A 13,932-nucleotide genomic window follows, 5' to 3' on the forward strand; every position below is an offset into this window, starting at 1 on the left:
CAGAGCAGTGTGGTTAAGAGTTCATGCTTGGAATGAAAACAAACCTAGGTTTAAATAAGCCCTGGCTCTGCCCACACTCTTGCTATGTGTCCTTGGAAGGGTTCCTCATTGAGAAATGAACCTTATAATAGTAACTAGCTCATAGGGTTCTTGGGAGGAGCCACTTAACTTAGTATCTACGTCATATGTTATATTAGTTATGTGAGTGTGGTGGTTTGAATGAGAATGGCTCCCACAGGCCCATATAGTTTCATTTTTGGTTCTCAGTTGGTGAAAATGTCTAAGTGGGGGTTAGGTGTGGCTTTGTTGAAGGAGGTATATCGTTAGGGAGGACTCTGAGGTTCCAATGCCCATGCTCTCTCCAGCTCACTGTGAGTGCTTGTGACTCAAGATGTAAGCTGTCACGTAGGGCTTAGCATCATGCTTGCCTGCCTGCATGCCTGCCTACTACTCCCCTTCCCCATCAAGATGGGCTTAGACACTAACCCTCTGAAACTGTGAGCCCCAAACAATTTCTTCTATAAGTTGCCTCATACAGCTAAAGAAAAGTAGTTAAGACAATATGAGATAATAAAATAAAACTTACTCAGTATGGTGTTTGACCCATTGAAATTAATCAATAAGCATTAACAAATATCAATGCCGGCCTTAACAGATATTCCCCGTAGGGAACTGCTAACGTAACACACGACCAGCCAGCCTGGTAAAGTTAAAAATAATCAGACCAGCAAATCCTCTTCATAACAAAGTAAGGGAGTCTGAGATATGTTCATGTCCTCCCATTGGAGCATAGTGTGTGTTCTTTAACGATCTCAGCACCTGCAGCCTCTAATATCACTTGCAGCTGACGGTCCATTCCATTAACCTGCACCACTGGGATTAATCAGGCCTGGGCATCAGGCACAGAAGGTCTCTGCAGAGCCATCTTTCTTGCTTTGTGTTATCACAGAAGATATAATTATCATGAGAGTGGGTTGATTACTTCCTGTGGGCCAAGAAGCAGAGAGAAAAAAAGAGAGAAGTGGCAGGGATCCTAATATCCTCAAGTGCACGCCCCCCAGTGACCTAACTTCCGGTAGGTTCCATCCTTTCAACGTTTCACTGCCTCCCAATAGTGCTATGAGCTGAGCCTCTAGGAGATATTCAAGAGTTGAACTGTAAGACCACTTTACAAAAGAACATAATAAACTGTTGAATTCCAGACCTAAGCCTTTGCAGCTAATCCACCTGCAGCCAGTGAAAGATTGTATCCTAGTCTCCAGGTTTCCACACTATGTTTTAATGTTCTTAGTTTTCCTAAAAGCAGAGTTAGCTTTGCTTTCCTTTCCTAAGTTACATATAAGTAAAATCACATGTGTATTTTGTCCTTTGTTACATACTGCCTGGCAGTCAGTTTTATATCTATATAATACATATAATATACATAATATATTAATAAACCTCTATTAACTCCATGATTACTTCTGATGCCTCTGGATTTAATTCAAATTTTTATAGTTTTATAAACACTGTATATTTATTATTTATCCAGTTATAATATGAATAACAATTTAAGAATACCAATATTGCAAAAATAAATAATGAAGGGTCCTTCATAATCTCACCCAGAAATAGTCCTGGCTGTCTCAGTTTATACCTCTAAATTTGCTCTATTTTTTACAGCCACTTGATTAGGATGAAAAACACAGATTCATTTTTCTCTGTCAATAAATTTGTTTTTCCCTGTGGAAGTTTGAATTAGATGTCCTATGTAAATCTCCTGAGCGTTTGATAGTCTCTAGTTTGTGGCTGTTTGGCCTTGTTGGCGAAGTGTATCACTGGGGTGGATGTAAGGTTTCAGAAGCCTCCTGAATTCCCAGTGAGCTCTCTACTTCCTTAGCCACTGCCCCAGTGCCATGCCTGCCTGTCTGCCGCCATGCTCCCCACCATGATAGTGACAGACACTCCTGTCCCTCTGGAACTTTAAGCCCCAAATCAACCTTCCCTTCTATAAGTTACCTTAGCCAAGGTGGGTTTTTTCTTTTGTTTTTCTCAAGACAGGGTTTCTTTGTGTAGCTTTGGTGCCTGTCCTGGAACTTGCTCTGTAGACCAGGCTGGCCTTGAACTCACAGAGGTCTACCTGCCTCTGCCTCCCTAGTGCTGGGATTAAAGGTGGGCGCCACCACCACACAGCTAGCCAAGGTGTTTAATCACAGCATTAGAAAAGTAACTAACAGAAATTCTAAGGTGGGAAAATTCAGACACTGTACAAATCAGAAAAAAAAGGCAAAACTCTAGTGAGAGTCGAACAAGTGTCTGGCAGAGGTGCAGTTAACGAAGAATGCATGCCGGGTATTGGGGCAAGTAGACGAAGAACACTGGGTAAGAGGCAGTGGAGGAGGAGGAACACTGGGTAAGGGGCAGTGGAGGAGGAGGAACACTGGGTAAGAGGCAGTGGAGGAGGAGGAACACTGGGTAAGGTGCAGTGGAGGAGGAACACTGGGTAAGAGGCAGTGGAGGAGGAGGATCACTGGGTAAGAGGCAGTGGAGGAGGAGGAACGCTGGGTAAGGGGTCACACCAGGGAAGCAAGCCTTGGAAATAGTGGGGTTATGCTCCAACACTGTAAAATGGGTGCATGTCATCATTCATTTGCAAAACCCACATCGTTAGTAGAGACTTGTTAGTAGTAATGGTATAACTGATTGACAGGTAATGTGTAACTAAGGACAAAACACACAAGTGACTCTACCTAGATGTAAGTTAGAAAAATGTAAAGATTAGACTTTAATAATATTTTGTACAAATATTAGTTCATAATTACAGCAAATGTACCATGTAATTTCAAGGCATTAGTAAGAGAGGAAATAAGAAAGGACTTGGGGCTTTGCAACCTCTCTGAACTTCTCTCTAAAACTAAAACTGCCCAAGAAATCAGTCTCTATTTTAAAAGCCAAATTAACAAATCTAGGTCCTTGTGAGAATTATACTTCTTATGGCAAGATCCAGGTTCCTTCTAAGTTACCAATGTGGCCCCCAGCTTGTCCAGGGTACCATTATTGTCTGCATGGATAAAGGTAGGACATAATCAAGTCTGGATTCTGGTTGGAGATAAAGCAGAAGAGAGGTGCTCCAGGAGTTATTCTATTTTGAGGACTTAAGTCACTTGTAGCAGCTGAAAGAAATGCTGCAGAATATCTACACAGATGCCAAAGAAGCCAAGAAGCAAGTAAGAATTAGGCTGTGGTGAATGGCCAGACACACAAACACATGCACTCATTAATACATATTTTGTGTTTTCTACATATGTTTAAATACATATTGTAATTATTTTTCCTAAAAGATAGGATCATCTAACATCATGCCACCTATTATTTTACATTGATCTGGGACATATGTCCATGCTGCTTTGCCCTTGAAACATTAGTGACAACAGTAAACTATTCTGTTTACATATTCACTGTTTTAATTGATCTCTGATCATGAACTTTCATGCTGTTCTACATTTCCAGACTGGCTCAGGTCTATATTCCCGTAGTCACTTGTGCTTCTTCACTGAAAATGAGGCAAAAATTAATGAATAATTTATTATTGCCTTCATTTGTCTTTTCTGATTTGTTTTGAGACAGGATCCCTCTGTGTAGTCCTGGCTGTCCTGTAACTCACTCTGTAGACCAGGCTGGCCTTGAACTCAGAGCTCCACCTGCCTCTGCCTCCAAAGTGCTGGGGTTAAAAGTGTGCGCCGCAGCACCCAGCCCCCTCATTTGTCACTTTACATTAAGCAGGCAACAAAGCCGTTAGATGGCTTGTCATTTGCGGATGAGCTGTTAGAACCATGAGAACCCTGAGTGCGTTTGTCTCCTGTGACACTTCACCGAGGTCCAGGTGCTAAACCTACTGCACTCAGCAAATGAGTTGTGTGAGTGGGGGTGTTAGTTACTTTATTGTCACTGTGATAAAAGATTTCTGCTTGTCCTCAGAGGTTCAGCTTGTGGCTGGCCCATCTGCAGAGCATCGTGAGGCAGGAGTGTGTGGCTACAGAGGCTGGGGAGCAGAGAGAGACCACTGCGCTCTCTGGCTGCCTATGTGCTCTTTATTCCACCCAGGTCCCAGACTGTGGGATGGCACCACCCACGTTCAGGAAAGGTCTTCACCCTTAGTTAATCCTCTGAGACATTCTCCCAGGCACACCAGTAGGCATGCGTCACTAAACCAACAGGCACTGCTTCCTCCTGTGAAGCTGGTAATCAAGATTAGCCAGATGACTGAAAAAGGGAAGTACCTCAGTGTTCTCAGGGCACTCCTGGGATAATTCATAAAGTGCAACTGCTTCATCAGATTCATATGAACATTGCATGCGTTTATAGCTGCTCCAGGCTGACCTCCAAAGAGTTGATACTGAGCTTTAATTCCATCTGCAGGGAATGAGAGGCTCCACCTGCCTCTGCCTCCTAAGTGCTGGGCTTAAATAGGTGCATACCGCAGCACCCAGCCCCCTCAATTGTGATTTTACATTAAGCATTTTACCATTTCTCCCCCACTTTCTGAAAAAAGGGAGGGGTACGGATTTATCTTTCAACAAAAATAAATAAGATCAAAGAGAGCAGTTATTTTAAAACCTGATTTAATGCATCCCTATAGTTATGAATAGAGAAAAATGGTTTTGTTGTAGGAGAAAGTTGAAAATCATAAAACGGAGGCTCTTGTTAAATAACCGTGTCTGTTGGGTGTAGTAAGGAGGAGGCTTGTTGATTCCTGGCCATTTAGCCCCAAAATAATCACACAGAAACTGTATTAATTAAATCACTGTTTGGCCCATTAGCTCTAGCTTCTTATTGGCTAACTCTTACATCTTAATTTAATCCATTTCTATTAATCTGTGTATTGCCACATAGCTGTGGCTTACCAGCTAAAGTTCCTGTGTCTGGTCTCCGGTGAGGCTACATGGCATCTCTCTGACTCTGCCCTTCTTTCTCCCAGCATTCAGTTTAGTTTTGCCCGCCTACCTAAGTTCTGCCCTATCAACAGGCCAAGGCAGTTTCTTTATTCTTTAACCAATAAAAGCAATACATAGACAGAAGGACCTCCCACATCAATTGGGCTCTCTTTTATTTTTTTCTCTATAACATTTTTGAACACTAATTTAATGTTAAATACAGCTTAAATATGTCTTGGTGTGTATAGATGGTGTGTTATCATAACTTTCTTCTTAGAAAAACATTAGTTGGTAGGGGTATGCCTCAGATGGTATATTATCATAACTTTCTTCTTCTTAAAAAATGTTAGAGGGTAGGGGTGTGCCTCAGTGGCACAGTAAATGCTAGGTATGTGTAAGGCTCTTCATCTCCAGAGCCACACAGAAACAAAGCAAAACCCAAGTTGAAACAATGAACATTTAAAACCAGTTTTGAAAAACAACAACATTATGCAGAAAAAGACACATATTTTAAGTCTTTGGTTCAAGGAATGTTCACAGACTAAATACGCGTATATAACAAATCTCAGACCAAAAAACTGAAAACTATCTCTACCTCCCTGAAGTCCACTAAGTACATTTTTATGTATACAGATGTTCATCTCATTGATGTCAAATCAATCATTGATACTAATATTGACAGACATTCTTGCTGTTATTGTTTTTATTATTAATGAGTATTGAACCAAGGCCCTATACACTTATCATACACAGACTCTACCCCTGTGCTACACTCCCAGACAGAATGTATGTCTTACATGAGTGCCATTAAACCATGCTTGTATGAAGTGGCATTTCCTCCATCATTACGCTGCATATTTTAAAGGCAGATCAATGCAGACAAATAGAAGGCTGCTCACGTCATGGGTAGCTAAACTTAACATCCCTGGTCACTCTGCACATTCTCTGAGGTTTCCAGATGGCACCAAAAGCCAGCCGCACAAGTCATGGAAACAGCTGGGGACTCGGTGTAACAGCCAGTGAGGAAGATGATTCAGGTCCAGGGCTATTATTAGAGTCAAGTATGTGCTAAATGTGTAAACAGATTATTAAATAATCCCTTGGACAAGGAGAGAGAGAAAAGGAAGAGTAGACGTCGCAGGCGCTTTCTCTCTCCCCACTGTACCGTCCGAGTCCAAATCCAGCGTCATCCGCGTCAGTCTGCGTTCCCACGGCTGGACTCCATGTATCTGTCAGCTGCCCGGGAAGACGAAGCGGCAGGTGTCTGTGCATCTGTGAGTGACTCAACTCAGTGCAGTTCAAACAGTGCTCCACACAGCTGCAAGCGAAGTTCCAGAACCTGCAGTGAGCATGTGCACTTTCTTTCCCTCTGCTCTTTTACCACATTTTCTGTGACCTCCGATATGAGTGCTTATTCTGTGAGACTTGCTCTGCTGCTGCCACTGTGTGTGGTAGTTTGGTTTAGGATAATTGTTAGCATCTTATGTACGAAGACTTAAGTCAAGATAAACATCTACATGTGTTTACGTGGAAACAAATCAGTCTTCCCCAAAACAGACCCATGAAAACAAAATCAACCACATAAACAAACCAATTGTGGTACAACTTGAAACAGGATCAGTCTTTGCTTCAGTTCCCAACACAAAACTCTTGTCTCAACTCCCCTAGTGAAAGGGCACCAGAAGCATCTGTTGCTGTAATGGTTGGTTCTTGAAACAACTTTTTAAAACCTCGGAGACCCACCAAGTGGTAACTGCATCTTTATTTCAGTCCTGTGATGGTTGGCTTCAGTGTCAGCTTGTCACAACTTAGAATCACCTGAGTAGGAGCCTCACCCAGAGAAGTGTCCTGGAGTGTTCATCGATGTGCAAGCCCCCACGCTGAATGAGAGTGAGCCTTTGCTCACTTGGCTTTCTCTCTTGCCTGCATAGCCTTTCTTCTCACTGCCATGTTGATTTACCCTGGTGTCGGTGCTGCTGCTGATTCCATTGCTGGTACTAGAACCAGCGTTTGTAAGCTCCCATCACTGATGGAGGACCAGAGGCACCCCAGGAACCTCCCAGGTTTTCAGTGCCAGACTGGGACTTCAGCCTCACCTCACAAACTAAGGAACTACCAGGTTCTCAGCCTCTTGGTGTGAGACAGCCATTGTTACTATCTAAATGTATGCTGATTAACAAACAAATATACATATATGTATGTATGTATACACATACACATACATACATAGTCATCCTATTGGTTCTATGCTTCTAGAGAACTCTGACAATCCAAAGTCCTTTGGATCACATTGGAATTGGTGCCAGTGGGGTAAACTTGTGTTGGTGAGGTCTACAGACAGCATTAGAATGCAGTCACGTCTCCAGAAAGAACAAATGATCATGGCGTTAGTGCGCCACTTCACCATCGTACACCAGTCTTGGAAAGAGGCTAAATCGCTGGAGACTGACCTCTGTAGAAACTCTTAGACAGTAACACTCAAGGAGCTTCCAGTTGAACACACCAAGGGGCTAGCAGGATGGTGGGCCCAGAGAAGATCGTGGAGTTGCCAGCCCTATAGGCCAAGTCTTTGGCTTTGGGTGCTCATCTCTATCTTTTGCAGTATATTTTCCAACAAATGGTTACAGTTTGAATATGAAATTCTCTTGCAGTTCATGTGTTAGTCTTTAGTGTCAGTTGGTTAGCACCATTTAGGGAGGTGGCAAATACTTCAGGAGGAGGGCCTACCCAGATGAAGTAGGTGACTGTTGGCATGCTTCTGAAGTTGTACCTGCTTCCTAGTCTCTCGTTCTGTTTCCTCCCCACTATGAGGCCAACAGCAGCCTCCTCTGCAAGCAGTCACCACTATGGCGTTCTGATGGAGTGCATAAGGCCAAGTGTCCATGGACCGAAACCTCTGGAATCACAAACAAGATAAAACTTCTTTCCCTGAAGCTACTCAGTCAGGCATTTTGGTTTCAGCTACACAAAAGCAAAACTAGAAAATGCTTTTCCCTCAGCTCCAGGAGCCATTTGAGAAAATTAGCCAAACCTGAGAGACCCATGGGTCAGGGGCAAGGATGACTCACAGGACAACTGGCACCTGAAGAGGACAGAACATTGTGGGAGTGAGCCTTCAACCTGTGGGGCTCTGTCTCTGGGTAAATAATGTCAGAGCTGAATTATAGAACACTCAGTCGGTGACTCCTGGAGAATTGCTCAGGGTGTGGAAACGCCCACACATCAGATCACAAAAGCTCTCTGTGCTGCACTGAGTGTATGAGTAGAAAAGGGAAAAACAACTTGTCTTTCCCTCAACACACACACACAAAACATTTTAAAGAAGTAATAGTCCTAAATGTACCAAGTAATTACAAATTTGACTTTCAATCTTGGCAGACTCCATCAGCATTGAAAATCCAGGTGAATGAGAGAAACTGTCTAAGAGGGAATAAAGTTCAGTGTCAGCCTGCGGCAGAAAGCTTGGATACAAGTGTCTGTCTGACAAGCGCTTTCACATTCTCTTCTTGCTTTGTTATCATGAGGACATGACTGACGGCCATTGTGATCTGGTGACTAAGGGCTGAGTGACAGGAGAGACAAAGGAAAACAACCCAGGTTTGTTGGCCTTACAAAGCAGGTTCTGGAAACGGCCACACATTCTGTCAGCGCAGTTGCCCTGCATCATTTGGTTAACAAGGGAGTGGTACTGTGAAGCAAGTCAAAGCCGAAAGTTGATGGGGTTTCCGGACTCCCTTCGGGCCTGTGAACCAATGCACCTCATGACCGCCTCCATGAACACCGCAGCAGCTAGGGTCCCAAGGAAGCCTGGTGAGGTTTGGAAGGGTTAAAGCGGGTAAAAAAAAATGGAGGTGGGCTTGAAGCCAGGTTTGTCATTTTGATTTCAGATTATGACTTTCCCGAATGGAGTCCTGTGCAACTGAAGTGTTTCTGAAGAGTTACCCCCTACACAAGTCTCCTGTTTCTTGGATTGAGTACTAAAGACTTGATAATTGATAAAGAATAAAGGTTTGTTTTTAAAACTTTAGCGGCTGGAAAGTCTAACACTAAGGCCTACATAGGTCCTGAGGTCCTCTCTGCTGGTAGGGCCTCAGCTGTAGGGCCTGCTGACAGGCGCTCCGTGGGTCCTGAGGCAGCACAGAGCATCACGGGAGACACAGCAAGCACACCTCTTTGGGTCTTTCTTCCTCCTCTTTCCTCTTCTTTCCTTCCTTCCCTTCTTTTGTTGTCTTTATTTTTTATTTCTAGGTGAGATCTTTCTTTATAGATCAAACTGGCCTTGAATTCATGTTTTTCCTGACTCAGACTCCTGAGCTAGGAGTAAAGGTATGTTCCTCGTATTCCTCTTCCCCCTCTTCCTCTTCTTCTCTCTAAGGCACAAATTCCCCCACAAGCCCCTCCCCTCAGCAGTGCTTATACTAATTGCCTCCCCAAATCCCAAATCACCAGTTGACAGGATGAACTTGGGTAGAGCTGCCCAAAGCTTAGTCACAGCCCTAGTTTATATGCCTGCCTTCTGAATATGATTACTGTAAACTTAGGAGGCACATGGTTCTCTTTACAGCCAAATGGCCTATGAGCACTCCAGGCATAAATAGAAATAAAGGTGCAAAGGCCACATGACTAAATATTTCGATATGAACAAAGTCCCACATAAATGATACTGATCCTTCTATCAAGATGGACGTAACTTTAAGATGCTCTGGATGGCCAGGTTCCATTTTCTAGTTCTCTAACTCCTTGTCATTACAAACCACAGGTGATGCGCAGGTCCACACTTACCCTCCTCTTCCCAGGCCTTAAAGGAGCTCTTGCCATCCTTCCTGTTGATGAAAACTCTGTGCCCTGCCTCACCACTCAGGCCCTTGCTCCTTGGGAACACAGACCTCCCTGTCCTCCACCCCCCCCTACACACACACACAACAAACAGTCTCTATAGAACAATTTGTGGCTCAAAGTGGGGAACATAGGACCACGTTCCAGAAGAGGCGGGTGCAGATGTTGTGTGGGCGCATTCTTAAATGCTGTCACCCCATGCAGAGGCTGTAGCTGGAGGAGCATCAGAGCCAGGTCCTGCTGGGTGTAGGGTCCCTCCTGCTGGGCCTATGGACTTCAGGAAGTACTCCTGGTCCCCAAGTCAAATGTAAAGATGGATCCTTCAGGCAGTCAACATTACTTTTTAAGTGAATTCTATTATTTTTTTTAGCTACCTAGGCTATCAAACATAAAGTGATTTTTGATGTTTAAATTCCAGTAACATTTTTTTAATGTTTACATCCATTGCCATACCAAATATATACCATTGCTATACCAAAATATCTGATGAAAATATCTAAAAGAAAAAAAAAACTATTTTACTTCATGGTGGAGAATGGCGTTAGGAGCATGAGGCTTGTGGCTGAATTGTAGGGGTGGGCAGGAAGCAATGAGAGACTCCCAACTGCTGACACTCCGCCCACTCCCTCCCTCCTAGTCAGTCCAACCCTGAGACTATCCGAGTGTTGCCACCCACACACAGGGCAAGTTTCCCATGTTGGTAAAAGCTTCATGAGGAATGAATGCTTCACAAAGAGGTCAGGAAGTTTGTCTGTAGCTGATTCTAAATCCCACCAAGGTGGAGCTTTACCACCACCGCCATATTTCTTTTCCCGTTTTCATACCACTTAATGGCTCGAAAGACTACCTCCACACCTGCGCAGTTAAAGGCCGTTTCTCCCTCTGGACGCCCGCTCCACTCTCTTAGCTTTCCTTCCTCCTTCTCTCCCCTCCGACTTTCCCTTCCTTTAGCTTTTTATTATATGAGGCTTACCTTTCTTAAGAAAAATTCCGGATTTTTTAGACATCTTCCTCTTTTAACTGGGGTTCCTCCCGTCTCACAAATTTGCATCTCAGGCATCTTTAATGGAAAGAGAGACCACGTAAGGGGGTGCTGAGACTGGTGGGGACTGGTGGTTGGATGCGGCCGACGGGTGGTATGGAAAGAAAGAACAGCTTCTTTGGGTGGAATCTGAGAAGAAATCTGATGATATGACTCAGATAGCCTCAAAATACATCAAATACATATTCCTCCTTTGGTGGAAGTATACACTGAAAATCTGATTTATACAAGTACAATGCAGGGAAATGATTTAAAATATGTTTATTTGTGTGACATGAGTGTTTTTATTGATTAATTTGGTTTCTTGTCCAGTATGGTTTTTTAAGGGGCAAAAGGTCCTCTCACACTTCAGGACGTACCATGTGGGCACTGCAAGCACACGTTATTTATTACAGCTTCAATTTGCCTTCAGCTCAATGTTTCCTTTCTTCTGGCACTGTTGGAGGGCGCTGGGTGAGAAATGAACCTGGGTAGAGTGTCTGACAGCTGAGCTATAGCCCCACGCCCAATTTGTCTTAAGTTCAAACGAGGGGTAGTTTTCCTTTGAATTTTGAACTTGTTTTTGAAAAGTAAAAATAACTACCACATTGCTTCCACTGGCACTTAGCTTATACAAATGTTAATGTTTGAAATAAAAATATTATCTTCCTTCAGCTGTATTTGCTCAAGGGCTGATAGCCTGGTATGTGGGGTTCTTTCTTACTGAGTTCTATGTTTCTTCCAGGAGACAGCTCCGGAATTTCATTTTGAATAACATGAAGAAAGTAAGGGTAGGTCAACAGCATGATTTATAGGTGATATTTTATTTTAAGAATGTACTAATTCCATAAAATAAAGTATGCTGCCTTCTCTCCAGGCTCCACTTTGTATTTTAAAGGCAAATTCATGCACTGGTTGCAGATTTCTTTAGAAGCCCTGCTGGAAAGGAGACATCTGCTTCCTGCGAGATGAAGCCGGAGCAACACTTCTCGGGGGTTTCAGCCAGGAAGTGCAGTAGTAGGACAGTGTTGGTGCCGAGGACTGTGCGGTTAATTCTGGAGTAGGCAGGAGAAGCTATTTGGAGCTGTAATCTTGCAGTAACTAGGTCTTAGGGACATGAATGCCAGGCAACTCACGTATGAATCATCCTTCACTTCCTGGTTCTTTTTCTGACATTTTAAAGGGCTTCTTGGCTCCACATGATGCTCTACTTGTAGAGGGCTTGGAAGCCTTTTGGTTCACGAAGGTGAACCATCAGCGAGAAGCTCGACCATGACTTGGTATCTTCACTGTTATTTGGGAAGTCTGTTAGGCTCTAAAGATGATCAAGAGAGCTTAGGCACCAAAGGAGCAAAGTAGACAGCAGTTGTCCCTAAGCTTAGGACCATGTCCTCCATTTGGTTCTGGGCTTTGCATCTCAAAGAGGACAGAAAGGTCGGAGAAAGTTGAAAGGAAGCACAAGTACGATTAAAGGTTTGAGAAACCAGTCCCATGAAAAGCTTCAAGAGGTTCTGGGAATCCTCCTGCTGTCGAGAACTTGAGCTCAAAGGGCTGAAGTTTTCAGCTGTAGGGTGGCCACTGACTTTGTCACTCTACAGAGAGGCTTTCAGTTAAACATCAAATGTCCTGACCCTGAAGGGATTTACCCCAAAGAACTATGTGTGCAAAAACCAAAACTCTCATCTCAAAGGTGATAGTTTATTCTGGAGCCAAATATGAGGAAGCATGGCCTGGGAATGCATATTTAGGTTACCCCAAATTCCACATTCCAATGTGAAAGTTGTCTCATGAAGCTTTTATAGTAACAGAATAAAGAAAGTCATAAATCAAAACACTTTTCAATTACATTGGTGGAAACATGAGGTAGGCAAATGAAAACAGAGTAGAGAGGCTCTACTGTAGACCTCGGATGCTAGTGTACACTCCAAAAGATTCAGCTAGTGCTCATGGAAAGATTCGGTCAGGTACAGAAGAGGGTACTATGGATATTGAAGGGCCAAAGATGGCCCAAGATAATTAGTCTTTGGATATGTAACATTCTAAACTCTCCACTGAAGCTCCAACCAGCTAAGGGACTTCTAGAAGTTTCAGTGGAGGATTAAAGCTCTTTTCTGGAAACTTTTGTCCACAGAACATAGAAAAGTCCTTTGCAAAAAACAATGAAAAGTAGGGTAGATTTTAAAAATAGATCTACCATATGATCCAGCTATCCTACGCCTGCATATATATCCACGGCAAATCAAAGCAACTTGCTGGAGAGAACCCTGCACACCACCCATGTTCATTCACAGTAGGAAACAGAAGCAACAGAGGTGCTCATCAATAGACAGAACGGGTAAAAATATATACGCAGCAAGAGAGCCTGTCTCAAGGGAATAAAGAGAGAACAACAGATGAAGACGTCTAAAGTCCTCCTCTAACTTCTGCATGCACACCAATTTACACACTCACATGTGTGCATCACACATAAACACCACACACAATGGCTATAAATACAACAGAGTACCATCCAGTCATTTTCAGTAGAACAGGTGACCTGGAAAATGCTTTTTAAAGTGAATACACAGAAAAAGGTAGATATTGTATACTTTCTCACACAGTGGGAGCTAAACAAACAAAATAACCTGAAAATAGTCTGGAGATGGGGAAGGGTCTGAATGTGTGGCAGGAGAATGGGAGAAAGGGAAGCTGCATTTGATCACTGCAGTATATATGTACATATGGAAATACCACACTGATACCTGTTCATGGATACAGTATATATCTATACAGCTACACACACACACACACATAGACACACACACACACACACACACACACACAGAGGTATAGCTATATAGATAGAGAGGGGGAAAAGGGGAAAGAAGGGAGTGAGGAAAAGAAGGAGGGAAGAAAAAGAAAACTATTTTCAGTTTTCAGGTAGGAGAGAGCTTTGGCCTACCTGATTCAAAGAGAATGCAATCAATAGTCCTCTTAAAGTTTTTAGTTTCACAGCCATTTCCACTTACATAATCAATGATTGATCTTATGCTGCAAATGGCAAGACTGCCAACCTCAAAGTGAAGATTAAGGTCAGTCAGACATCGGTGGCGATTCAGTAAACAATGCTTAAGATGACAATGCTGTACGCGAGAGCCCATTTCTATTGATGTTTAGACCAAA

Source organism: Arvicola amphibius, chromosome 6 (genome assembly GCF_903992535.2).
Source record: "Arvicola amphibius chromosome 6, mArvAmp1.2, whole genome shotgun sequence".
Lineage (NCBI taxonomy): Eukaryota > Metazoa > Chordata > Mammalia > Rodentia > Cricetidae > Arvicola > Arvicola amphibius.